This window comes from Lagopus muta, chromosome 7, assembly GCF_023343835.1.
Source record: "Lagopus muta isolate bLagMut1 chromosome 7, bLagMut1 primary, whole genome shotgun sequence".
NCBI lineage: Eukaryota > Metazoa > Chordata > Aves > Galliformes > Phasianidae > Lagopus > Lagopus muta.
The window spans coordinates 33,748,727-33,773,641 of record NC_064439.1 but is presented as its reverse complement, the minus strand read 5'-3'; the positions used below and the strand labels follow the sequence as shown (position 1 = coordinate 33,773,641).

Genomic DNA, 24,915 nt, shown 5'->3' with positions numbered 1-24,915 from the left:
AGAGGACACCAATTTTTGAGCTAAAATGAGTCATTGCCTTCATAAGGAAGGACTAGAGAAAAAATTGCTGGAGGCATGTAGTGTCTGGCACTTGTCTACTCCCTTAACTGTCTCATAGAGAATGCCTTGAGCAAGTGAGACCAGTCTGCTGTGCCTTGGCACCTTCCCTACCTCAGCTGTTCTTAAAAAAATATAACAGTGCTATGATCAGATCCTGGAAGAAGAATTTAGCCAGTATTTTCATACTTCACCATTGTGTGTGTCTTCCCTTTTGAGCTAAATTCACGGAAAAAAATCACATTCCAATCACCTTCTGTCTAGAGAATATTTTTCCTTATGCTTCTTTTCATAGGAAAACAAATGTGTTGATGAGGGAAGCAGCTCGTATTTGCATAAAAGAAAATCTGAGCTCAAAAGCATTCATTTAAATAACAATACGTGTCAGCCATAGAAAGGCAAAGGGAAATGGAAATGAAGAGACCTGTCCGAGGCACTCTGCAAAATGTTCAGTTTCACAGTCTTCTATTATCGGGTATATAGGAGAAAAGAGAAGAAAAAACTGAAAGAAAAGTGTTTGGGGGATAAATGGAAGAAAGTATTGGCTTTCTTTTTCTATTCTGATCTACTCGAGTGCTTTCATTTCATTTGGTTGTAGTTTTGCCCTGGCCAAAATACTGAAACAAAATTCTGAAACCATTGATCAAGATAATTCTGCCCCACATTGGTAACTGCTGGATAAACTCTGGCCTGGCACGTTCCCTGTTGAACAAATCCACCTGGATCTCTCATGCAACTGTGTTTCAGCTTTAGATGAAAAGAGGCCCATTTAACAAATTTACATAAATCTTTGCTACTTTTGAGACAGAGCTGATAGGTCATTTTATCACTGAACTTTGTGCATATATAATGTGACTTAGGAATATAACCTAACCATTTTAATGAAGAAGAAATGAACAATTACAGAGAGAATGTATGTGAAGATTAGTAAATCAAATGTATATAAGTATAAAATACTGCATGTCACTATTCCAGCAGCCTCTATTCCTTGTCCAGCGTGGACCTCTCTACTGAAGCTTGTCTTGTTTCTGAAATGCACTTGAAGAACAGCATTATGTTCTTATTTGCTTCCTGTCTAATAGTAAAGAAGGCCATGCCAAGAAAGCAGTGTCTCAAAGAGTGGCTATAGCAGTCTCCTCCACTTCCACTCTCCTAGTTAGGTGTGTCCAACCTGAAACCAGTGGGCTGTGTGTGGCCTTTGGCAGCCAGTAATGTGGCCCCATCAGATCATAAACTTTTAGCATTATTATGTGTGTTTTAGCCATATTTTTTTGAGTCGATTGCATGTAGCTCAAACACAGACTGCATAGGTGACAACAGAACACTGGAGCAGAGGGCACAGTGCAGTGCTGACTCTGCCTCTTGTGCCCAACACACAGTTGCATCAAAACCCATGTGTGTTTCACATTACCAATACTTGTGCCACTTGTAATATGTAGTGATTGCCAATAATAATAATATTCCAACCTATGTACACACGTATGTGCCTTTAAAAAAAAAGGAATATGTGTTACTTATATACATAAACTATATTATACATTTTATATTGTATATATAAATGCAAGCCAGGACAACTCCTCTTCACACAGTATGGCCCAGGCAAGATAAAAGGTTGGACACCCATGCTTTAAGTGCTGCTTCTCACAGGTATCCCACAAAACAGATTGTCTACAAAAGATGTTGCTGTCCTCCAGCTGCTGTTCTTGCAGCAGACCCTAGGGAGAGAAGCATGTTAGAAGCTGTGCCAAATAGATGAGCAATTTCTCCAGAAAGGGCCAGCCTCTAGGAAAGGCATTGACCAGTGCCAATATCATATTGTCTTTCCTGCTGGGCCACCCATGTCAGTGGTAAAATACAGGATTCTGAGCAGTCTTGCTCAGGCAGACCCTGTTGTACAAGGTGTACAAACCTTCAGTAAACAGAAAGTTGAGTCACAATGATTCCTCCATTCTTTAATCACAGAATCATAGAATATCCTGTTAAAAGAGATACAAAAGGATCACAGAGCCCAACTCCTGGCTCTACCTGAATTTCAGGACTACCTGAAATTCAAACCACGTTTCTGAGAGCCTTGTCTAAATGCTTGTTGAGCTCCGGCAGCTTGGTGCTGTGACCACTGCCCTGGGGAGCCTGTTCCAGTGCCTGATCACCCCCTGGTAAAGAATCTTCTCCTAGTACCTAACCTGACCATCCGATGCGTCTCCATGAATACTCTCCTCAGTTTGCTCTTCTCTGGGCTGAACAACCCGAGTAGCCCAGCCACTCCTTAAATGTCTTTTGCTCTAGACCCTTCACTGTCCTTGTTGCTCTCCTTTGGACTATCTCTAATATCTTCACGTCCTTATATTGCAACACCCAGATCTACATACACATAGTGCTCATGGTAAGGCCACACCAGTGCAGCATGGAGTGAGACAATCCCTTCCCTCAACTGGCTGGCAGTGCTGGGCCTAATGCAAGCCAGCGTACAGTTGGCCCTTTTGGCTTATTTGTGCCTCTGGTTGATAAGGAAGAAAAAATATGCCATCCTTCACTGTTGCAAATTTTGCACACTAATTGCCAAGAGCTAGAACATGGAATCAAATGCTGGCCTTGTTATTCATTTCAAAAGTATTAGGAGTATCCTGAGTAATAAAACTCTCAGTCACTGTGATGTAGCTGTTTGTACTTATCTTTTTCTCTTCACCTCACTCTTGGCTTGTATTTTGGTCCAAATTATTTCCCAGCACGTACTTCTTATATGTTACATGACATGTTATGTTAACCATACTTGAAGAAACAATGCATGATTTCAATATGCAGAGCCTGCATTTGACTACCAGGAAAATAACAAAGAACAAAATCAAAGCTGGATGTAACAAAGAGCAAGTGGACAAGTTACTTACTCTTCAATATGCATCTTGGATTGATTTACACTCCAATGCAACACCATGCCAAAAGCAGATGTGCCACCTTCCATTTAAAGACTCAGCACATAACAACACCCATAGTTTCATAGCTGAATGTGTTATATGCCGCAGGTCCTCATACATTTGTACAATGGCTTGATTTGCACAGATGTGAAGAAAGTCAGTGCATAACGTGTGACTGATCACTTGGTACACAGGATTTGTGGGGGTTTTAAAATAAAATTACTTTCCCCGTTCTTCCCAGATTAAAATAATAAATATATATTTCTAGACTACAAAAAGATATGATTTATTTGCAGGTGTTGCAGGTGCTTCGAGTCCTGGACATTGTAACAAATACTGTTAACAGTTCAATAACATTTTCCTATAGCAAGCTAATAATAAACTTGAGCACGTTACAGTGGAACTTAGTATTGGAGGCTATCAGAGCTTGATAAAATCTGTTGAGCAGAGGCCCAAGAATTTGGCACTAGCGCTATGATTTATAGGATGTTTGTGAAACTGTCAGTGAAGGAAAAGCAGCTGAAATTCCATTTTTACAAGATTTCTGGTCATAAATCTTTTGACCAATGTAAAAGGGAGCATGGAAGCCATTGACCTGTGCAGTACTTTGCAAAAGCAGTTCTGGAGACATGAAGGTCAGCAGCCCTTGGTAGAAAGTTGAGGGAACATATCACAGGAGTGACAGCTTCTGGATTTACTGCACCATGGCCTCTGATTATCTCAGAAATGGTAGCTTTCAGGCCTTTAAGGGTCAGCTGTATTGTTCCCTGCCTGAAGTCTCCACCCTAACGCAGAGACGACTAACTTTCTTTGAGCAGTGAGACTTTTGATCAATATTTATCACCAAGAAATGATATATTCCAAGTGCTGTCAGCAATGCCATCGCAACCTCCTGCCTGTTGTACTCAACTGCTATTTATATCCTTAAGCTAGAGAGGGTGCCACAAACTTTCAGCCTCCAATAACCTGGAGGTCAGCTGAGAGTATCACAGTTACAAAAACCCAGAGAAAAAACAAACAGTATTCAATAATAGCAAATGCTTTCATTGTTTCTGGGTGAGTTAAAAGCTGAACAAAGCCCAAGTTAAGTCACTGCAGGTGTGTGTCTTAATGAGCTGCAGTTAGACAGCAGGTGAACATCAACCATGAGTGCAGGTATGTGTGATTGAGTGCTGCTAGGAAGAAAGAAAGGGAGGGAGTGTGGAATGGAGGTTTGAGGTAAGGCTGCCTTGAAGTTGTTTTTCTGTGCTTTAATTTTTAATGTAGGGGAAAGAAGAGTCAAAATGAAAGTAAGTTGTGTTGGTACCAGTGATGTGTGAGTTGGATCTGTGGTTACCCTCCCTATCTTCTTGTTAAGACTGATGTTCTTCAAATATTTGATATGCAGAACATGGAAAAGATTTATTTATTTATTTATATACTTAAACACGCTATGTTTGTCACAATTCATACTGGAGTTATGATACAATCAGCTTTGTTTATGTAAAAGCTAACATGCAGGAGTAAAGGCCTCCTTTCTATTTTCTTTATTTTTTTCTTTTATTTGTTTCATTCTCTACCTGTTCTACCCTACGGTGAAATGTACTTGAATAATCTGTAAAATATAAAGCATTGCATATATAGCAATGTAGACTTTGAAGTATTTGTTCAATAATCCAAAGCAAGCTCTGTACTTTTCTTTACGTTTCTTTGGGCTCATCACTGTTCTTGTGGAATGGATAGACTTTACATTTAAAGCATTATTTAAAAAAGACAAATCTGGGCTGTATTGCCTAAGGTGTTCTAAAAAAGCTGTGTTTGTCCCAAAGATACACAAAGCAAATGGTATCCTGGGCTCTATCAGAAGACGGGTGGCCAGCGGGGACAGGGAGGTGATTGTCCTTCTCTCCTCTGCACTCATGAGGCCCCATCTGCATCCAGCACTGGGGTCCTCCATACAGGACAGACAGGGAGCTGTTGGCCAGAGGAGGGCCACAAAGGTGACCCAAGGGCTGGAGCACCTCCCCTACAAAAACAGGTTGAGGGAGCTGGGCTTGTTCAGCCTGGAGAAGAGAAGGCTGCAGTGTGGCCTCGCTGCAGCCTTTCAGTGCCTAAAGGGAGCCTATAAACAGGAGGGGAGTCAACTCTTTACGAGGGTAGATAATGACAGGATAAGGAGAAAAGTTCATAAGTTGAAGAAAGGAAGATTTAGGTTGGATGTCGGGGGAAGGTTCTTTACCAAGAGTGGTGAGATGCTGGAACAGGCTGCCCAGAGAGGTTGTGGATGCCCCATCCCTGGAGGTGTTCAAGGCCAGGTTGGATGGGGCCCTGGGCAGAAAATTAGATAGGGGGTTTGGATCATCATCCCTGAGGTCGTTTCCAACCATTCTGTGATACACATGCACACTGCCACTGGTGTCTGTAGGAGCTTTGTGTCTGGCCTCTAAGAGCAGAATAGAATTTGAGGAAGAGGCCAGGAGGAAAACATGCATGTGTATGTGGAACTCCAGCCTGTGCAAATAGATATATAATAATTAAAGTGACCATGTTCATAGACATTAAAAATATCGAAAGAAGCTGCCCAGACAGACTGTGATGTCTCTGTTCTTGGAGGATTTCAAGACGTGGTTAAGTGAAGCACTGAACCAACCTGGACTGCTCTCGCAGCTCACTGTGCTTGCAGCAGGGAGTTGGGCTGGATCTCTCCTGCATCCTTTCCCATGTGCATTCTTTTACTAACCTATCTGTTGTGCTCAGTTCAGCAGGTGGCAAGGGGCTGAAGAAAGCAGTAAACCAGCCACTGCTGGTGTTACCTCGTCACTTTTTTTTAATGGAAGAGAAAAGCTCTTTATTGTCATCCCTCTAGCAAGCAGTTCTAGACTTCTGAAAAGTTGAGCTTATTATTAAAGGTTTAATATGTAGGTGTTCCTAGAATTTGCTATCTGTATATGTTTTTGGTAAAAAGTTAATGCTGACACTTTGGGGAGTTACTCAGCCACGACTGAAACTTGGAGAACAATTCAAAGCAAATTCTCTGGCAGAAGCAGCCCTACTTCCATGCTGTGGCAGTCACTGTAAATCCTAGTTTGCTTCAGATCAGTTATTTTTTTCCTGCCTTAAAATAGGACCCAGCAGCCTTGTTTTTGGAAATCTATCTGTTGAGGGACATGAGATCCCTTTGTTTACTGTGTCACAAAAATATCTTCATGTTGGCAAGCCTCTAAAGTGAATAACAGAGTGGAAGGAAGTGGCATGACAAACTAGCATGTGTGTTCATTTACCACATTTCCTATACAAGTCTTTCTCCAAAGGAGTCCCTCTGGGTGAAGGGAAAAGGGCATCCTTTCTAAGCACAGCTTTTGAAGGAAGTGATGCCCAGAGCTGCAAGGGACACTTGCTAAGGGACTGAAGTTCTAGGTCCCTATAGTTCTGAAAAGTGTTTCTTTATTTTCTCTTTATCCTTAACAGAAACTCTTCGGCAAGCTTAAGGATTTGGGGAATTAATTTATAAGAAATGGGCGTTTCAGAAATACAACCTTTTGTGGTGATGATTCTGACTTCTTAGCAGCTTAGGGCAAGTACAAGTACAATGACAGGTAAAGGCTGTGGTCAGTTCTGATTGCCAGACAAGAACCAAAGAAATAGACCCGAACACCTGTATTGCTCTCATCACAAGAGAGACACTTCAGTAATAAACACTGAACGACCTTTTAAGTATATGCTTATGAATATCACTCAGGTTGCAAGATCATTGAGGTGGGGAATTTGGTTGTCAGATGCCAAGAAAAAAAGACATTCTTAATCGCTCTGCATTACTGTGCTGCTCGAAGCACTTTCAAACACAGGCATATGGCAGAATATTCCAGTTCATTTTCTGTGTTTGTGGATGAAGTAAAATTTGGTTTCTCTTATTTAGCTGATTGATTCAGTATTTTTCACCTACTCCTTTCCTTTTCATGTTAAGTCTTGGTTTTGCATATATAATGTCTATATGAGAGCTGCTCCAAAAGTAATGCCTCTTCTTTTATTACGTTGGCTCATGACATCAGAGGCAGTGGAGGTTGAACCTTCCCGCCAATATTCTATTACATGTTGTTGTTATGCAACACATGGCAGCAGAGAGGCAGTCTGACAGCATGGTGTCTGGCATGGGGAGTGCAAAAGTGTGGTACTGAATTCCACTATGAAGAAAAAATGGTACCCTTCATTGATGTTCACTGTTGTTTGCCAAAAACTTGTGGAGATCAAACAGTGGATGTCAGCGCAGTGAGGTGATGGTGGTGTGTTTCAGCTCTGGTGTCAGTGATGTGAAAGATAAGTCAGGCTCCTGACAACTCTGCGGAATTCTATGAGCATGTGTTTGGGAGCTGTTGATCACGGCCTGAGCCTCTGATTGACCACCTGAGGTGAGCACTGAGTCAGCCATGGAGCACAGGTGAAGGCGATTCAGCTGTGTGACCAGAAGGGGTGGAGCCTGGCTGCACCTCTCCTAGACCCCATTTAAGGGCTGACTGCCACTGGGAAGGGTCTCTCTCTGGAGATTACTCCTTGTGGGGTTTACTGTGAGCCTACAACACTGGTGAGTATTTTCACTTTTTTTGATTATCTTTCTACCATGATAGTCTTGCTAAGCCTAACCTCTGTATGCTTACTGATTGCATAGCATGTAATGTTGCTTATTGCTGGCAAAAATGCATAGCTAATAGTGGTGCCTACATTGAAAAATAGTGTTTTGTAGCTGCAAATTTCCTCTACCAAACAGTGATATTTTGCTCTTTGTACCTGTTTAGTTTCCATGGAAATAAATAGGTGGCGTTACTTTCAGTGTGATTTGGGCATGTCTTATATTTGGGGGAAGATGCTTTTTAGGTACAAACAGAACACTTGGTTTGTGAAGATGATTAGCTGCTGTAGTTGAAGAAGCCAGTTGGCTGGTTAATGCTAACGGAAATTAAAACAAATGATAGAGCTGTTGAGTGGGCTGGGGGGAGAAAGTTCAGGAGACAGACTTGCAGTCAACAATCTGAACGAAGCCTGTTGGTGTTGTTCTTAAGTACTGCTCAAAAATTAGACTCTTAAAATCATAGAATAACCAAGGAAGGAAAAGTCCTCTCAGATCATCCAGTCCAACTGTCACCAATATTTCCCACTAAACCATGTCTGTATGGGAACTGCTGAGTCACGGCCTGAACCTCTGATTGATCACCTGAGGCGAGCCATGAGTCAGCCAGAGGAGCACAGGTGAAGGCAATTCACTGTGCTGCTGGAAGGGGTGGAGCCAGGCTCCAGCCCTCCTAGACCTATTTAAGAGCTGGCTACCAGAGGGGAAGGATCTCTTCTGGAGATTGCCTCTTCTGGTGTTTTGTAGGTGAGCCCAGCATAAGGGTAAGCCTTTCATTTATTCTCTCTTGTTATCATTGTCCACTTTGCCTAACTCTCTTGATTATATTGTGATTGTAACGTCTTGATATCCATTGATTATACACGTGTCCCTCAGTACATCTAAATGCTTCTTGAACACCTCCCACGATAGTGACTCCTCCACCTCCCTGGGCAGCCTGTTTCAGCACTTGATTGCTCTTTCAAAGAAGTTTTTCTTAATGTCCAACCTGAATCTCCCCTGGTGCAGTGTCAGGCCATTCCCTCTGCTCCTATTGCTAGTTGCAGGGGAGAAGAGGCCAACCCCCACCTCACCACAACTTCCCTTCAGATGGTTGTACATAGCAATATGGTTTCCCCTGAGCCTCCTCTTCTCCAGTTCAAACAATCCCAGTTTCCTCAACTGCTCCTCATAAGACTTGTGTTCCAGATCGCTCACAGCTTCATTGCCCTTTTCTGGACGTACATCAGGGCCTCAGTGTCTTTCTGGTAGTGAGAGGCCCGAAACCAAACACAGTCATCAAGGTGTGGGCTCACCAGTCCTTTTGAAACAATGGAGCTTGGAAATGCTAAGCATTCTTCTTTGGTAGCAGGACTACTGCTTTTAAAGGTGCATTTCTGAATATCGTATCCTTCTTTTGTAGAGGCTGGCGTCTGTAGACTTATACTGTACCATGCTTGTGACTAGCTAATAGGAGCTGGGGATACTCTTTTGCTAGCATTAGCATTTCTGTGCAAAGCCAAGCCCATGAGCTTACTGTCTAGGCATAATCAGAATCGGCATCTTTCTCTGGGTTTGATCTCCTGAATCATCTCCACTTATTAAAATGCTGTATAATTTCTAAGTTACAGTAAAGATGGGGTTCATCACAACTGTCTAGGCTATAGAAAGGCTGACCTATAGCCCTGAAGCATACAAGAAGCTTTACATCAAGGACTAGAGAAACATTCTGCAATTTTAAGAGAAATTCTCTAAGCTAGAAAGTAAAGTGAGTGTGCATATTTGGGAGGTGCTGGTAGACTTCTGGAAATCATCATTCAGCAGGTATATGAGCAAAAATAACAAGTCTTTACAGCAGTTTTAATAAAATGCACATTATAGCACCTTTCATCTTCAAAGAAAGAAACAAATTTATTGTTGGCATAAACCCACTGGGACCAATAAAGTTAAAGAGAGGGGTGCAGCTACTCCAATACTAATCAGGGTCATGATTTCAAAGGATGATTTTTTTAATACCTTGTCAGTAACTATTATGAAATCTGGGAGGATGCAGTGCAAATTTAGCAGCAAAAGGCAAACTGAAACTTGTGACTTCAGGCTTAATGGCCATCATTAAGTATAATATATATGCATAGCTGCAGTACACTTTTGCCAAGCTTCTGGAAAGATCAGTTAAGCGACTGACTGCAGGGGTGTAAAATTCATGCTTCATCTCTCTAATGGCCATTCTTGTTCCTACTGCATGCAGTGCAGAAGTCTGTGGATCATGTGAAGTATGAAACTGCACTTTATTTTCCTTCTTGCACAGCATCACTTTCTGTGCATTCCTTGACAATATGGAAGTTGTCAAATGTTCTAATTATGAGAGGCAAAACAGTGGACATCATGCAGGCACCCAGAAAGAAGCACTGTGTTTTTGCTTGTTATTAAAGGCTTGGGACATGAGGATACAAGCAAGCTGGCCTGTACAATGCAACAGGGCACAGAGAACATTTCTTCCATGTTGCCTCAGTCATTTTATAGTGTGGAAAGGGCTTGGGGCCAATAAGTGAGTCTTGCTTTCTGTTTGTTTTCCCCTCCACCCAATGTACTGTAAGTGGAAGCTAATGCATTTTGCTTGGCTCCTGCAAAGGAGTTCAAGGATCCTCTCTTTATCTGAGCAAGTTTTGGCAAATGTGTTATGCTTTTGTAATGGGGGCTTCACAACCCCACTACCATTCAGGTTGCTAATGACTGGCAAGCTAAAGTGCTGGAGTTTGGATGTGACCAATGTAATACACCTCTGATATTTGTTGTGCCACCAGCAGCATTGGAAAGGAATGAATTTGTTATATTCTTAAAAGTGATATGCAGAACAAAAACTGTTCAGGGTAGATGTGATGTCCCATTTCTTAATTTACAGGTGAGATTCTTTAAGAAAAGTATTGGTTTTGTTTCACATGATTGGCATGAGTTCTTGGCGGTAGAACTGTTGCCTGTGAAAGTAGCTGGTCAGTGTGGGACTTCCTGCAAATACTTTGCAGTTCCATCTTAGCAACAGAAACATGCAGTAAGGACAGATTCCAGCCTTTATCTTTCATGTTCTCTTGCAGATAGTCTAACTTACAAAAGTATGGGTGGCTGCATTCCAGTATGGAAAAAAGATATTCCTAAAAAAATAAAAATCAGCTTGCATATATCTCTCAAAAGCTTTGAGTTAACCTACTCTGTAAGTATAGCATGCCAAGTTTTCTCTATACTGTAGTTTGTCTCTGCACTTGGGCTCTTTGGTTTCTCTGAAATGATCATCTGTTCTTGGCATGTAAACGCTGCAAAGAGAAGTAACCAGGAAACGCATATCAGTGTTATGATAACCACAGAGTAAGCAACCAGGAATTCCTTTGGAAATTGTACAGATTATGCTGTAGAATTGTAAATAACACTAAAGAGTATGCCTTGTGGTTCTGTCTGTGCACTGGGGAATGAGAGGGAATGGGCAAACTCCTTGAGAGTTGCCTCAAAACACGTATCTAATGGTGTCAATGCCCTGGAAACTGCATGAAGTGGACAGGAGGAGTGGTGCATTCCTCCTAGTTTTGCTTTGCTGGCAAATCGCTTACCTTTGTTTATTGCCAGTGTTTGTTTAAATTACTACCTTCTCCAGATGGGAGCTGTGCTGTATCAACTGTTCATTTGACATCTCTACAGTGCCAGCTTAGCCTTAATGGTAGCGACATAAGCCCTGGTGTTGGAATGGGCAGCAAGTTGAGGAAATGCTGAAGTTCAGTGGAAGCTGTTCTTAGCTTGGATCAGGATATCATGCCTCGAGTCCTCAGACGCGATAGCGTGCTACTGGTTATATGATACAGCACGTGAGGATATTTTACAGGACTGGAAAAAGGAAATATCCTAATAGCCAGGAGTAACTGGAACTGAATGACGTAAGCACCTTGTAGCTCTGAGAGACAGACCCCTCATGTGAGAAAGCTTACCAGTGGAGTGGGATTGCAGCCAGAGCATCCCTTCTACAAAGAAGCTCAGAATGTCTGGGACAACTCCATGCAATAGGATAAAAATCTGCTTGTGCTGGTCCTCTGTTTTTCAAAATGTGGGCTTGTTAACTAGAGCTTTCACAGTACTGCAGATAAAGCTACAATGTACTGTTATCCATAGCTCACTACAACAGTTAACATCTACAGGAAATGATTTGTCCTTCTGCAATATTTATCTACTTGCTGTCATTTTTTTAAGCTTTTGTATTGAGGAAAGTGATATTCATAAGGAATCTGTAAACCCTTAGACTCTGATAGTCTCTTACAATAGGATGGTCAATGCTATTGCTGAAAAACATCCTTCCAGCAGTACAATTCTAGATAACATGAAGTGAAATGACATTATTTAAACAGAGCTTCTAATAAAAACTCATAGGTTTTCTCTATGCCATCACAGGCATCCTGTAAGTGATCAAAAGATTGCACAGTTCGCTCTTCTACAGACAGCAGTCACCACCACAGCAGTCTTATCTCCCCTGTTTCCTAACAGATTTGTCTGTCTGTTTGCTAAAATACTGTCCTACGCTGTCTTCTTGCCTCACCAATCTCAAAACAAATCTGCAGGTTTCCATGCTCCCTCAGCTGCTCCACTCTTCTGTTAAGGTGCGAAGATATGAGACCTGTGGTATGTCTCTCAGTATTAAATTTTTGGCATAGGAAAAAATGTCTGACATGATGAAGATGCCAGTTATCAAACCAGGAGATCAGTTTGAGTGGTGGTAATAAATTACAATGGACATTTTGTAGTTCTTGATGCCTGGACTGCACGCTCGTCAGTGAGACATCTATTCATAGACTGAGGAATCACTGCCCGTGCTTATGGGGGTGTGCATCCATCACACATCCATCTCTGTGACTTGTGCTCTGTGTTGAACCTGTAATAGTGGAAATAGGAGATGCATGCACTATTGCTCAATTACAGCTTAGTGCCAAGGAAGGACTGAGGCAGAAGAATGAGTCAGAAACAAAGAAATAAACAGCAGTAAATTTAGTTGGCTGGACAGGAACCTGACATGAGGGGTGCGGCCAGTGGCAGTGTGCCAGGCCAAGCATCTGAGAGCTATGTTTGTGATGTGGCAAATGGGAAATGTGGTTTCTGTTTGCGGTGGCAACTCTAGGTTTAGTGTTGGCTGGGGACAGTGTTCAAAGAGGGGCGAATTTTGAATCCTGGTGAGCACTGTCACTGATGCCCTATCAGTGCACTCAGGTCATTGAAATTAGGTTGCTGAGGAGATGATGAATATCCTGTCCTCAGAGACAGGCTGTACCAGGCTCTGAGCAACCTGGTCTGGCTATAGGTGTCCCTCTTCATCACGGGGAGTTGGAAGGGACATCTAGTCCAAATCAGATGATTTATGAAATGCTCTGCACCCATACTGCCTTGTGTTCCTATATGCCCTCACTATCTCCTGTCATCCTTCATTTTTCTCTGTTTCCTTGGCTTGTCTCAAGCCAACAGTCTTCAACTGTGTATGTGGCTGTACAATTTTCCTGGTACCTGCAATTGTTTTATCTTTGCAGGGCAGCAGTGAGGCAGTAGCCAGTGTGCATCAGCAGCATATGCATAGCAGTTGAGCTGGCTTATCTGTCAGGGAACTGATGAGGTGGTTCCTGGCTGGCTCACTGTGGGATGTGGCTGGATGCAGCAGGAATCTGAGAGTTGCAGAGTTAAGTGCTGCCTGCTCAGCTGAATTTCACCTGCCTTGCAGGACTACTCTTTCCTGGCTTGGTGAATATGGAAAGGGGATGGGAAGCTGTTGGGGAGGCCTCTGCTAGCATGGTCAGCAGTAGGGGTGGCTGGGCTGGAAGGAATTAGTGTTGTTTTTTTTTCCCCATCTGCCCTAGCAGTGCCCTACTTTCCTGGTGTTCAGTGCAAGTATGTGTGTAAGTAAGTGGTTGTAGCAGTAGGGGAAGAGGGTGGCTTGTAAGGGAAGGAATTAATTTTCCAAAACCTGGGTGGGGCTGCATAACTGTCAAATGTGGACTTCCCTGAATACTGATAAATCATAGCTGGTACTTTGCTAGGTGCTTGTGTCTGGCCCTTATGTTATACTGAAGAGTTTCTGTTGTGGCTATAGTGCTGAGATCTTGGGGACCTAACATGTGTCTCTAGACAGATGTTCTGTACATCAGGGTTGATGGAGAGCCATGGATTGAGTGCTTTTTATTTTTTAACACGAGTAACAGCCTTTCATGTTTCTGCCCAGAAAGACCATGTTGCTTCTTGCATAATGATGTTGTTGAAGGTATTTATTTCTTAATGTCTTAATTCTTCCACCCACCAAGTTCACTTGCAGCAATGAGTTTGTATGATTACTGTTACGTCCTTTGGGGAGGGGGAAAAAAAAAAGAGACAACTTCTTGGGTCTTGTCATTGATACATACGGGATCGTTCCCAGAATGTTGAGAGGTCTTGCCTCTCCAGATTAAGAAAACAAAACAAAAATGCCCTCTAACGTGAATTGGTAGCTGTGCAGATATCCTAGTTTTCAACCTTTTAGCAAGTAGAGAGTAATTGGGCAATAATCCTTTTTTCACTCATCTTTTAATACTCTTTAAAATATGGATCACGTCCTATTTCTATAGCTTTTATAGCTGGCATGTTATCCTCACAGTTTTCTACCAACCTCTAATTGGGGATAATGGAAACTTCTTGCTAAATTTCTGGATTCAGATTTTATTGGAAATAATTTAAACCCACAACATGTAGCCAGCTGTGAGACATGGTCTCGGTTATGCCATGTCTATTGAAAGTGGATTTCATGCTCTGGTGTAGCATGCTGTACTCTGAATGCAAGAAACTATCTTTGGCCACTCTATTGTCTGCTCCCTAAAGTACTTCATCAAGAAGTTCTTTCGCTTAACAACCAAAACCTCTGACTTAGGAGTGCAAGCAATCTTGATGTAGAGCTTATAACAGTGATTTTATGCAGGGCTATTAGCCTATGTTGCATATTGACATTCAGTTTTGGTTTGTTTTATTTTTCTGTTGGATTTTTAAATCTTGGTGAAAATTTCTTACATTTCAGTGCCTTGGAGAATGGGGCAGTGTTGCCTATCTTGTTTTAGAGATCTTTGAATACATGAATTTGACTCAGGGGATGCAATTTGTAAAAATTATCCTGCAGTGGAACTTCAGATCTTTGTGGTTTTATTTTTTTTATTTTTAAAGGCTGCAAAGGAAAATGTTTCCTCTGTCTAGAGGGTTTCCTAATACATCACAGGGGTTACAGATCCTCTGGAAGAGGGAAGGGTGTTGAAATGCTAGGGCATAACCTGCCTGATCCTGTTTATATGAAACATCATCATTAGCTGCATCTAATCTCTGTTGCTGCTGGTCTAAATGGCTCAGTGCTTCATCCTACTGCAAGAGTCTGCTTTTCCTCAAAGGTGGTGTGCCAACATCTTTGTTATTTCAGGAACAATTCTGCATGAGTTGAGAGTGCTGTGCCTCAGCCTGTTTGGATATATTCCAGTTCTTAAAATCATTCCAAGTTCAGAGCCTCAGTAACACTGTGAGGTCATGGGACCCCACATCTATCCTCCTGGATGTAATTGCCATAGCAGAAGGAACTAGATTTAACTTCTGTTCAGGAACTAACATGGCTTTAAATCGTGATTTTCGTTTGTTCCATTTTAACGTAGCCACCTATCAGATCTGACTCCTGTGCATACAGCCATTCCAGCTTATGCTACTTAGTATTATCGATTCATCTAGAAAGAAACTGTTGATTTGGAGACATACAACTGGGTATTTATCCTGTTAGCTGAGATGCTTGATTTTTTTCAAGTATTGAAGTTGCGTAAACTCACTGTAGTTTGCACAGCTATCAGAAGGCATGATATGAAATGACAGTCTATAGAACTACTGTGAAAGGTATAATTTGATGCGATACTTGAAGAGCTACAAGCTATGGTAGGTTTATTTTTGTATTTCAAAGGATGTTTATGGAGAGCAAGAAAAGAAAGCTTAAAGTAAAATGATTGGCATGGAAATAACAAAGCAAAGGAACTTTGCTGTGCCGCAATAACAGATTTGGCAATCACAGTTTGTGTGGAATAGCCCATTTCAGACTTTAATCTACTGTATAAATCAAGAATAGAAAAATAACACTTTTGCTGATGGTACAGCAAGGCCCACCAGCTGGGCCAGTGTCGCTTTAGTCTTCAAATTGAATGTCGTTAACATTCAGAATAGCTGTTTACTGAGATCTTTAAGGATATTTAGTATCTCTATTTGACAACTGAGAGATACTTGGCATATCTGCTCGCGTTTTTCATCTGTGCTTTTTTAATGTGTATTGATATTTTTGTTCTATTTAAGACAAGATCACTTAATCCAAATTCAGCATAAATAGATGCTGTTATTGTAGTCGTGATCATCTAGGATATAAGAAGCAAGCCTCACCTCCTCCTGTAAATTGGAGCTTTCTCATACATCTGTTAAATGCCTTGCTTTGCTCCCATCAAACTCTTTATTATTTTGACAGCTGAAATAATTTGAGATTGTACTTTTTCAGAATAATATATCTCTGATTATTTTAAGAGGATGTTTTCTTGCACATAAATAAAATCTCATTACAGCATCTGTAGTTCCCCTTAAAATGCCAGCCATGTAACAACTTATTCAATGTCTAATTAGCCTTGCTGTGTTATTAACATCTCTTTTAACATTCATTCTGCAATACTTCACTGTTCAAATGTGAAATAACTAATGTGTATGTACAGCTTACATACATAAATGAGTAGAAACATGAGAAATGTAGGCTGAATACCCAGATAATCATCTGTTTTATCAGACCATGGAGGCAAGCCCCCTTGTAGGCAGTCTAGATCATGAGAAGGTACCCTTTAGGGGCAGAGGTCTGCATTTGCTAAGCTTTGAGCTGAATGACAAGGTGTTCTTTGGCTGCTGTTGTAGTGATCTCCCAGCTGACAGCAGTATATGACTGTTTGGTTTATGCAAGGGCAAGATTTGCTGCCTAGAGGTAACAGTGATTTATGCTTTGCCTGACCATCTGCCTTCTGGGTTCAGGGCTGAGAAGGGTATCTAGTAAAGGATAGCTAGCAGTCAACAGAGTAAAGAGTAGTAGACTTTAGTGACTGTGATGGTAAGCAAAACTAGGAGCAGTAGTTGTGGGAAGTCTGTTGCTTGCATGCTGTTCAGTGTGGTGTTATCAGGAGTCATGCCAGGTGTACTGTTTTGAGTATACACTTCCAGAGGAGGTGGTGTTCTGATTTTTAAAACTGAAACCATTAATAACAAATTGAATGTGGAAGCATCCTTTAGGGGTAGAAGGACTTAAAGGACAGATCATTTGCGATGTCTGACCTCTGACTTGTATCAGAACAGATAAGACCCCTGACTTCATATCAGAAATTGTGGTTCATAACTAGATGTAGATCTATTGACTTTGTAGCTCTGACTTTTTCACCTTAATTTATTTCTGAAGTCTGTGAACCATTTTAAAGTAGCCCACAGAAGGCAACTAACAAAGCCCAACAAACAACAAATGTTTTGCCTGTTGGTTTAAGGTTATTATAAAAATCTGTGTGTCTCTGGATATTTTTAGTAGTCTGGGGGGGAGAGGAAGGGAACAATTATGATATCAATATCCTCTTCTTGCAACAAGCTTTTCAATTGCCAGCATCGTTGTTTTGAAAACAGCATGGAGAAGAAATGGCTAGACACCCTTTACCTCAGGTATGGTGCATGTGGCCACCTTGTCTGTGAAGCCCACTACCTGATTGGTCTGGTCCAAGCGTAACTTGAGTTTTAGTTCAGAAATGACAATATGATGTCTGGTACGGTGCTAACTAGTTAAACCCTGTAGGTAGATATACCTGTATGTAAGACCTGGCACGTGACAGAGCGTAAGCCTTGCTTATTAGTATAGATTAAATTACTGTTAAGGCTAGTTATTTAAAAATGCATTTTCATGACATTCTTCTGAATGTCTGTAAAATAATTTCTTACAGAGATTCTGCCCCACCAAATTTGTGTTCAGTTTCAGTTTGCCAAAGCTCTTGTCAATCAGTGAAAACTGCTGTTTGTGATGTCATTCACTTTTGTTGGGTCAAGAGAAGGGAGAATGGCTAACACTGGTGGGAAGTGAATTACACGAAAGGTATTTGAATATTGCCATAAATGGACACTTCTGGAGAATTAGCTGGGGAAGAGAACTTCCTCCTCTGTTCATAACTGCTTACCTGTAAGAACACCAAATGCTAATGTTTGGTCATTACCTTTTACTCTCCTGCTGTGGCTCATGCATAATGTTTGTATTTGTTGAGGGATTGCATTACTTAATGTAAGAGGTGCATTCAAAGAACCTATTCTGTGCAGAATGGAAAAGTTTTGTCAGCAAATTGCAAAGCTAATTGGTGTCCACTCAGAAACAAGAACAATAAACGCTATTAAGATGCAAGCTTATTAATATAACCTTGGAATGATTCTGAAGGAAGCAAATAGTAACATAAAGGCGTCACTCTGAAGGCAAAATACTGCAGATGTTCCCATTACTGTACTGTTTGACAAGAAATAAATGTGGCACCCACAAGGCAGAGATACAAACTGTTATCCTTGCAGGCTCAAATTGTACTAAAGCCAAGGCTTCCTGCCATGTCATTGATGTATTAAATGCCAAACAGTTGAGAAGAAGAAACTGTTACTTCATCCATCTTGTGACTGGATGCCCTTGCTTTCTTTATTTCTTGTTTATTCGTGAGTGTTTGGACGCATTCCTCAGTGTGGGCTTTGCAGCAGCAATTTTCCTTGGAGTTTGCCTCCCGTCCACTTAGTTTTCTGAATATTGCCTTTGTGTTTAAGACAATGCTTTTTTTTTTTTAACTTGTTTCATGGAAGTCTACTTCAGGAGAAGTGCAGGAACTAATTATAAAGAGGAGAACAAGTGCAGAGAGGTAGGTGTGCAAAGAGATAAGAATTGAAAAATCCTCAGTTGAAATTGGTTCAAAGAACAGGAAAGGGAAAGAACAGGATACGTGTTGCTCTGAAGAAGCAAGGGGGTGGCCAAACCCAAGCTTCTAAAATAGGAAACTTGAGATGGTGAAAAAATGTGAATTCCTTTCTTAGTGTGTAACCTGTTTGTTGGGCAGTTTCACTTTTGAGTGGTGAGGCATGACTGGTGACTGGTTAGAGAGAATGAAAGGGAGAATGGGCTGTAATGGCTGGAGTTAAGGAGTAAAGGAGTTTGGCTCCCTTGCTGTTTGGACCCTGTGATAATGTTGGGAGCACTCTGGCTTTTCCATCCTTTCTCATCCCTCAGTATAATCAGTGGCCTCAGTTGTTCATGTATGGAGAGGGCGAATAAGCTTTGTTTCAATGTAAGCTGTTGCTGCTCTCTCTAGAATTTCTAGCAGAACTAGTAGTCCATGAGATTATTTATTCATTCTTTCATCTGAAATTCATTTAATTCTCATTTTCGCCTGTTTCAGGAAACTTAAATAACCTAAATAGATAAGAGTCAAATTACTACCCACAACTTCCAGCATAGTTAGTGGAGGCCCAAGGGCTTAGTACTGGAAAAATGATAAGACCAAGAGTGTCAGACAGGCAAGGAATTAAAACAGCCAGATTGATTGCAACACCAAGTTATTTGCCTCCAAAGCTTAAAATCAGCTTACAAGTATGCAGAGTTATTTGGCCTTGGTATCTGATGCAAGACAGTGAAATAAGTTGGCCTCCTGGTTATAGTGAAGGACAGCAATTGTACTGCTTTCTCTGGTGCTCTATAAGCATGTGCTAGGTACTTAGAGAATAGTAGGGTAAAGAATGCAGAATGAAGGGTACCCATTAGAACGCAGAGCAGTTTTCTCCCATTATCCACCTTAGCACACTGTGCTGCAGTGGGGAAGCTGCACTCCTGAAGAGCAGAAATGTTAGCCCTGGACCTGGGGACAAGCTGGCCCTGCTCAAGCATGAGCCGTGTCAAAGACAGTGAGCTGTGTTTCAGAGGCAGCATCAGGCTATGCTCAGGGACAAGGGAGGACTCGGGTACCTGTAGCATGTGTATGTTGGCACAACAAGGAGCAGATGTTACCTTCAGTTTTGAAACATTTTGGGCAAGAGCTGGAAATGCAAGTGGCAGGTGAGTTTTCCTGCAAGCTATGACAAGAGCTCTTGGGCGATGTGTGAGCATAAGGGCTGCACAAGTGAGTGAAACTGCTCCAGTTCATGTTGCTGTATACAAACTGGCATCCTCTGTGGTGCGGGTTGTGGGCAGAGCCATTTCCAATAGCACACAATCCTTTGGTGTCTCTTTTGCTACCATTTTTCACACTGATCCATAAGACGGGGTAGCAGGATTGCCCACGTAGGGCCAACATGTGAAACTGAGCTTTACAGGTTAGGCCTGACCCTGTGTTGTGTTGGCACTTGAGTATGGAGGTGCAGGCCTGGGTCAGGTAGGCCTGTGTGGGCTGCCCTGGGCTGCGTGCTGCTGCCTGGAACGGACGTAGAGGAGGGCTGTGGGACAGTTGAGCTGTAAGTCTCTCTTTTCATAGGTGTTCTGGGCTCTGCTCTTGTGAAGGGCCCAGCAACATGCTGGGTCTGGCCTTCAGCCTTGTGAATCCATCGCTTGCATGTGCCATGTTACATTAAAGCAGCACGAAGTGGGAAGTCTTGGTTTACTTACAGATCCTCTGTCGCTGCATCTGGCATGTTAGTGTGTTACAACAGTGCTGTCTTTCACAGAAGAGTGCTGTCACAGCCTATTTTTTCCCTTCTTGAATTAACTATCTGGGCTGAATTCTGAGTGCGGTTACATGTGTAGTTGCTTGAGATTTAAGTGGTAGATATGACCAGCTGAGAGACAGGATTAATATTAAATCTGAACTGAAAAGTGTAAGCTTAAGTGTACCAAAGAGAAGCCATAACTCGTCAGCAATGGAGCCATGATAAATTGAGCTGCTTAGTGCAGGGAAAATGGTGGGTTTTTTGTTGCTAACAAAATTATGAAAATAAATCTTGCCACAGAAATAGCAAGCACTGTTATTCTGATGCAAACAAAAATGATGCCAAATCAATATCAAACAGGAAAAGAATGAAATGCATTTTGGGAAAGCAGTTGAATAGAAATGAAAGTTTATGCAACCAATAAAAAGTGCAAATCATCTGTACTTCCATCGCAACTGCAGGCTGATGTTCCAAAATCCAGAATTAGCATGTGGAGAGTGTTTAAAAGTTGAACTTTGTTTATAACTATAAAATTCAAGAGAAGACAGCTAGTGCATGAAGAGGTTTATTATTTCATCCCATTAGATGTGTTATCCAAGAAGAGGATGAACACTCAGATCAAATGGTCTTTAGCAGGTCCCTGAGGACTTTTGGCACATGATCTGACTGAAGTCATTCTCTTTCCAGATGATATAGGATTTTCTAGTGTGTATAGAAAGTGATGACAGCATAGCATATTCACTGACTGATTGCACCCTACAGCCCTGCCCACTACCAGAACAAACCCCACTGCCTGCCTGGCAGGAGAGGGTTGTGCATTGCTGAGCTGCAAATTGCTCATCAGCATTTTATTCTGCTTCCTGACGATTGTGGAGTTGATGCACTTGTGACCATGAGCGACCATTGATAGGGGACATTGATAATTTGAAGCTGGTCTTTGTCTCTTTGTAGTCAATCTCTTAAGACAAAAGGTTAACGTGTCTAATTCCCCATTTCCTCATAAATTACGGACAGCTCAGTAATGTCTTATGGTCTGTTCCAAAAACAGTTAATGCTTTATTTTTACTTAATTACATAGTAAGGTAAATAATATTAATTTGTTAGTCATTGAATATTATATTTTGGAATGGTTAAGCCACCAAATATTACAACATGGAAGAAAATGATTCCACTGATAGTACTGTGCTTCCAGGATGCTCGTTATTGTAATGCAGAGGCTAATATAAGTTTTCTTTGTTGGAGATGTGAAATATCAGAGGCTAAAATGTTCATTTCACTGATTTGGAAAATATTGAAAAAAAATATTGAAAACATACTGATGTAATTGGTCTGAACAGATAAGTTCATCAAGAAGTAGCAGAAAGCCCTTGGTTCATGCAAGTTCTTCATTCTGATACGAACCGGAGAAACCAAATGATCACTTTCTTATGAATAAACCTGTTTTCAGTTGATGAAGCTTCTAGTTTTTCACTCTCCAGAAGGCGCCAAAGCAATGCATCAGTGTAATGGAACAATATTACTGTGCAGTTATTCCCCTTTTGGGAACACTGATCCAGGGAGACGAAACTTGGATTTGGCAAAGCTCATTCGCTGTGTATGTCACGGTGTCAGGATATGCTTAATATGCACTCTGTGATGGAGTTTCTTTACTTACTTTCGGCATTTTTAAAAAGAAAAGACACAAATTTTCAAATTTTGAGTGCTTTTTAAGTGCAGGTTTTTTTGGTTGGCTTTTTTTTTTTTTTTTTAAGTGCAAACAAGATAGATTCTTTACCTTGGTGCATGTTCATTACTGTGTGAGTAATGACTTCCAAAGCCATGATTAAATTGGATTATGCATACTCATGACATCTGGCTCTGGCCAGATCTGGAATTCTGACCTATGAGTATCTGCAGGTGTAAAATCTTTAAAAGTAACAGTTTTGAACAGATTTTATTGACATTAGTTTCTTAAATTCTTTAGTTAGAAGATTGTGTGGCTTTGAAGAGTAGGAAAGATTGGGTAACTTAATGAAAACAGAGCCAAAATAAATACAGAGTCCAACAGTGACAGGACTTAGTAGGTAATGTATCCACACAGCAGGTGCATTTTACTCTAAACCACATCCATGTTTTATGTGACTCTTTGTAGAATTACTGCAGGCTCTTAAAAACAAAAAAAAAGCCAACTAATGAATCATTTATATGAAGCAGATAATGCAGAATGGGAGAAGAACTGGCTTAGTTTCACATGCAGAAAACAACAGGCCAACTACTGATGAATCTAAGTGATTTTTCTGCTAGTGGAGAATACTACTTTTCCCATAGGATTCATCCTGTACTCAGCGAGGAGAAAAACAATGGTACTAGAATGGGTTCAAATGGGAGTCAAAGTGCAGCTGAGGGAGCATGAGGGAGTATTATACTGAATATTGCCTTTAAAGATCTGGAGCAATGTTTTTGAACAGAATAGAACTAGCATCTCAGCACCCGGTCTGTTACAGTGGTGTATCAGAGGTGAATAATTTTGTGAAGAACCTACATAAACAGCTGTCTTTTCTTGCCTGCACTGGCTTGAAACTTCCTGGTAAGTGTGTATTTTGGTAACTAAGTTAATAACAAACTGATGAAATTGTGGTTGTGTAGATTTGTGTGTGTGCTTTCCTGTTTGTTTTTGGTGGTGGTGGGTTTGTTGTTTTTTCTTCATTTTTTTGAGAGGTGGATGGAGGACTCCAAAAATCTATCATTTCTCATCTAAGTTATTTCGTTTTCCATCATCCTAGATAGTGGAAATTCATGACATGAATATTGAATTTTTAGGGTTTTTTTTGCCATTTTTTTAATGTGGCTTTTGGCATTAGTTAAAGTGGTTGTGATTCTGAAATTGTGCCAGTTTGGCTATGTCTTGAAAATCTTTTAAGTAGTTGAGTAGGCAGGCTGTTGGGGAGTACTTTCTGCTGAGAGCTCTATGTGGCATGAAGAACTCTTTTACTCTCCTTCACCTCTACAAAGAAGGCCCTAGATTTGAGAGTAGTGATGTGTGTAATATTAGGGAAATTAGGTGATGTGATGATTCAACACATACAATTGTTGTTTTACTACTAAGTTTGCTGTTACCTGATATTCCAACTATGCCTTGACCCAAAATAGGACTTGATGCAGCAGAACAGGCTGATCCATCCCAAACAGCGATATGGAGAATGCTCCTTAAGTCTGTGTGTCCTAAGTGTAGGATCTGAAAAGATCTTGAACTCCAATGTAATGCTAATGCTACGTAAAGCAGTGTGAGCATGTCTGGATTGCCAAAACAAGGGAGATTCCTGTAATGGTTAGAAACTGGAATAGATACCTGAAAATTCTAGGAGCTCACTAACTAGACCTCCTTGTTTCCGCACTGCAGGAGCCAGCTCACAGAGACTGTATATATATCATATGAATGTCTGAGAGCCATTTTTATGTGATACATAATTTTTTGGGAGGATCTCAATTTGGAATATTGAAGTTGACTAAGGCAGGAAGGGGTGGGGAAAAAAAAAAGCCGTAATCCTAATCTGCATGCTTTGGATTCTTCAGAAACTAGGCTGCTTGTGCTGAGGAAAGAGCAGTAGGGTATCTGAGGTGCAACTGAGTTAAGCACTATCAGTTTTTCTTCTCTCCTTATGAAAGAAGGTAAGACCTGTGAACCTTTAAAATTGAGCTTTCTTCTGGCTATGCATCCTTGGGCCCCCTGTCCTTTCATCCCTCTCACATTATGAACGGCTTAACCTCTAGTTCAAGCTCTTCATTCCAAGAGGTGAAACGCAATTTTGCCTACCTTTCTGAGCGGTCTCGAGATGGCTGTGTTGATAGGCAGGCTCTGCATGGTTCTACAGAGGCAGAGAATGTCTTATAGTCTTTACTGTGGATTCCCAACATCTCCAATACATATCTTACAGGAAAAATCTCATTGTTTCCTCTCATCAGAAGTAAAATCTGAAGCTTTTCGCTGAATGTTTTTTATAGGCGCGGCTAATCATATCTCAAAACTTTTCCATATAGGGGCTCATTTGGAGTTATTTCTTAGCTATAAACCGAGTTTTCAGAAGACATTGCATTTGGAATCATATTAAGTCGGATTCTTTTCCCTTCAGACCTTAAAATAACAGAATTTTTGGACTGTAAATCAATTATTTGAAATACCATCCTTAGGAAGACGAAGAAGTAAACACAGTTACACAAGTAGGAATAGAAATATAAGTGGTGACTGCACTATTAGAGCCTGGACTTGTTCTAAACTTACTTGCTGCTTTGTTTTATTGAGGCAGTGCTGTTCCAACTCTTTAGCACTGCTCATCCCTGGAAGTGTAACCCAATAGCATCTGGTCCTTTGCTGTGTACAGTTCGTGATAGCTTTATATAATAATTTCCTTGAGCAAATATCCAACTGTAGGCCACAGACTATTCAAATCAAAATAATGGAAGCCTTTCAGATAACCACACAAATATGTAACTGCCTTTGTTTAGCCTGTCCTAATGGAGCATCTGCTGCCTATGAGTTGTGTTCTCGTTTCGTGTTCCTGAGAAAGTTTCCTCTTGATAAGAGCAGAAATAGTCTAAGCTTCCTGGGAAAGTGAGCTGATCCTTAGGGAATCAAACAGCAACACTGAAGCTGTGGTACAATCT

At 41.1% G+C, this 24,915-nt stretch overlaps 1 long non-coding RNA gene across 2 annotated transcripts in view; it reads left to right on the top strand.

Moving 5' to 3' along the window:
• Positions 1-4,153: 4,153 nt before the first annotated feature.
• The window catches only part of LOC125696482 (uncharacterized), a 46,470-nt gene continuing 25,708 nt past the window's right edge, over positions 4,154-24,915 (top strand). The window contains exon 1 of one of the 2 annotated variants that reach the window (XR_007378356.1): positions 4,154-4,187. This is a non-coding gene — a long non-coding RNA (uncharacterized LOC125696482). Of the gene's footprint in view, positions 4,188-7,455; positions 7,528-24,915 lie in introns of those variants that run through there. The other variant, XR_007378355.1, reaches the window with a different exon arrangement.